Consider the following 3,182-nt stretch of genomic DNA (forward strand, 5'->3'; position numbering starts at 1 on the left):
ATCCCTTAGGACCGACTAACCCACGGCCAAGCGCTGTCGGCGTGGAACCCTTCTCCACTTCGGCCTTCAAAGTTCTCATCTGAATATTTGCTACTACCACCAAGATCTGCACCCGCGGCGGCTCGACCCAGGCTCGCGCCAAAGGCTTCTGCGCCACCGCGGCGCCCCTCCTACTCGTCGCGGCATACGGTCCCATGAGTCTCGGTTCTCTCTCTCATTCTCGCTGGCTTTTGGGGGGGGTGGGAGACAAGTACCGCCAGCGACGGCCGGGTATGGGCCCGACGCTCCAGCGCCATCCATTTTCAGGGCCAGTTGATTCGGCAGGTGAGTTGTTACACACTCCTTAGCGGATGCCGACTTCCATGGCCACCGCCCCGCTGTCTATATCAACCGACACCTTTCTTGGGGTCTGATGAGCGTCTGCGTCGGGCGCCTTAACCCGCGCGTTCGGTTCATCCCGCAGCACCAGTTCTGCTTACCAAAAGTGGCCCACTCGGCACCGTCAATTCCATGCCCGGCTCCAAGCCTGCGAGCCGGGCCTCTTACCCATTTAAAGTTTGAGAGTAGGGCGAGGCCCGTTTCGGCCCCGCGGCCTCCAGTCATTTCTTTACCGGATAAAACTTGAAGTTTCGGCGCCGGCTATCCTGAGGGAAACTTCGGAGGGAACCAGCTACTAGATGGTTCGATTAGTCTTTCGCCCCTATACCCAGGTCGGACGACCGATTTGCACGTCAGGACCGCTGCGGGCCTCCACTCAGGGTTTCCCCTGGCTTCGCCCTGCCCAGGCATAGTTCACCATCTTTCGGGTACCACCGCGTATGCTCTGGCTCCGCTCTCCGCACGTGGGAAGAGCAGGCCGGTGGTGCGCCGCCCGCCCCCTCGGAGGGTTAGGACGGATCCCACCTCAGCCGACGCGCGCCGGCCTTCACCTTCGTTGCGCCTCCGGGGGTTCTGGTCCCTTCGACTCGCATACGCGTTAGACTCCTTGGTCCGTGTTTCAAGACGGGTCGTTCGGGGTCCGAACTTAGCCGCTGACCTTAGGCGTTCGGGTGCTGTGGGCCTGGATCGCCCCCCGCATCGCCGTAGCGGGCCTAGCCCGGGGCTGAGGACAGCCCAGCCGGCCCGCTTCGACCGAACGATCGGGGGGGGCCCCCATCCCCATCCCGGAGGAGGGGAGAACGCGGAAAGGACATTGCTCCACGGCCCCGGCGTTATCGGCGAAGTCGGAGCGAGGGGCTGTAGCGGAACGCCCGTGTCCGGGGGCCGCGTGGGGCTCCCTTCTCCGGACGGACCTACCTTCACCCTCGGGCCCTTCCAAGCCTAACCGGAGCCGGTCGCGACTCACCACCACGCGGGGAAAGTACACCGGGCGGGGCCGGACCTCCGTACGCCCGACAGGCCCGAAGTCCAGAGGCGAAGCGCAGAGCCGAAGCGGGGAGCGGTGGAGTCGGCACCCCACCCCTCTCGCCCGGATACGCTCGCACCCCCGACCGCGGAACCCGACGAGCGCGGGGCCGTCCGCCCGGCTGAATCCCCCGGGGCAGTCTTCTCGGTCCCCGTACGTTTACCTCTCAACGGTTTCACGCTCTGTTGAACTCTCTCTTCAAAGTCCTGTTTCAACTTTCCCTCACGGTACTCGGTTCGCTATCGGTCTCGTGCCGGTATTTAGCCTTAGATGGAGTTTACCACCCGCTTTGGGCTGCATTCCCAAGCAACCCGACTCCGAGAAGCCCGACCTACCCGGGCGGGAACGCGGGACTCGCTACCGGGCTTTCACCGTCTATGGGAAGAAGCCACGTTCGCGAGGACTTGGTCCCGCGTCCGCACCGAGACGGATCTTACGGACTTCCGTACGCTACATTTCCCGGCCAACCCCGGTCAGGGGAAAGTGGGATTCAGCGCTGGGCTCTTCCCTGTTCGCTCGCCGCTACTAAGGGAATCCTTGTTAGTTTCTTTTCCTCCGCTTACTGATATGCTTAAGTTCAGCGGGTCGTCTCGTCTGATCTGAGGCCGCACACAGAGGTTTCTTATGCGGGGGCGAGGGCGGAGGCGGAGGGCCGAAGGCTAGGGGCGAGGGGCGAGAGCCCGGCACGAGACCGAACTCCGCGACACCCTCCCCCCCACCCCGGCCGCTCGCCCGCCCGCTCACTCGCCCGCTCGCTGGGTTTAATCGGCACTCGCCACCCCCGCGTCCGACTGCGCGGAGCCCCGCTCGGGACTCGGGGAGAGACCGTAACGGACGTGGACCCGGACCTACTCGGCTCTCCCTCCGTTCCCTGTACGGAGCTCTCTCGCAACACGGGCCCCGTGGACTGGCTCGGAACCGAGTCTTCGTTTGGGAAGACGAAGGGCCGTTTTCAGGCCCTGCGAGCTTCCAGCCGCGGTCTCTCTCTCTCAGCGGGGGCGCGGAGACCGATCGATGGGTAAAGCGACCCTCAGACAGGCGTGGCCGCGGGATGGACCCCCGCGGCCGCAATATGCGTTCGAAATTTCGATGATCTGTGTCCTGCAATTCACATTAGTTAACGCAGATGGCTGCGTTCTTCATCGAAGCACGAGCCGAGTGATCCACCGCTAAGAGTCGTATATGGGTTTGTGCCCGGCCCGTTACAGGCCGGGCGAAGGAAGCCATTCGAACACGAGACAATGTTTGACAATATTTCAAGCCGGGTGCCTTCCCCCCCGTGCAGGGGGGAAGGTCATTGAACCTGGGCGTCAACCACCGGACCGAGGAGTTACGGCCCGGGGGACGATCGCCCGAGTAGGTGCCCGAGACTTACGTGGTTTAGGAGACCGGGGTCTAGGCACCCGCCGTTCCCGGCGAGGCCCAGGGGTTTGGTTCGCTGCGTTACGGGTCCCGGTCTAAGGCATTCAGGCGTGCGCTCAAAGCCAAGCTCTCCACCCCGGAGGGTATGAGCGAGGCCCGGTGGTACGCTCCCAAGTCCCCGCTTAGGGGAAGGCGCTGGGTAGATCCCACCTAGTCAGGACCGGCGGGCACCGGCCGTCTCCTTCGGGTGTTTAAACGCATCCGGGGTTCGTGAGGCCCCTTCAACTCGCGCACCGGCCTTAGACTATTATACGGTCCGTCTCTGCGAAGCCAACATCGGGGTTATTTGCATGCGCTCTTAAGCTCCGCTCTAACCCCGCGAGGGGAAAGAGTTTCGCCCGGCGGTACGCTCCCG

The 3,182-nt window shown here is 63.7% G+C and overlaps 1 non-coding gene and 1 pseudogene across 1 annotated transcript; both read right to left on the reverse strand.

Annotated features, from left to right (window-relative positions):
* Positions 1–2,013, reverse strand: part of LOC136684567 (28S ribosomal RNA) — a 4,634-nt pseudogene extending 2,621 nt beyond the window's left edge.
* A 416-nt stretch (positions 2,014–2,429) lies between these two features.
* On the reverse strand, positions 2,430–2,583 carry LOC136684556 (5.8S ribosomal RNA). The gene has a single exon (XR_010799717.1). It is a non-coding gene; the product is annotated as a 5.8S ribosomal RNA (ribosomal RNA).
* Between the last annotated feature and the right edge of the window lie 599 nt (positions 2,584–3,182).

The sequence above is a fragment of the Hoplias malabaricus genome, unplaced genomic scaffold (assembly GCF_029633855.1).
Source record: "Hoplias malabaricus isolate fHopMal1 unplaced genomic scaffold, fHopMal1.hap1 scaffold_29, whole genome shotgun sequence".
Lineage (NCBI taxonomy): Eukaryota > Metazoa > Chordata > Actinopteri > Characiformes > Erythrinidae > Hoplias > Hoplias malabaricus.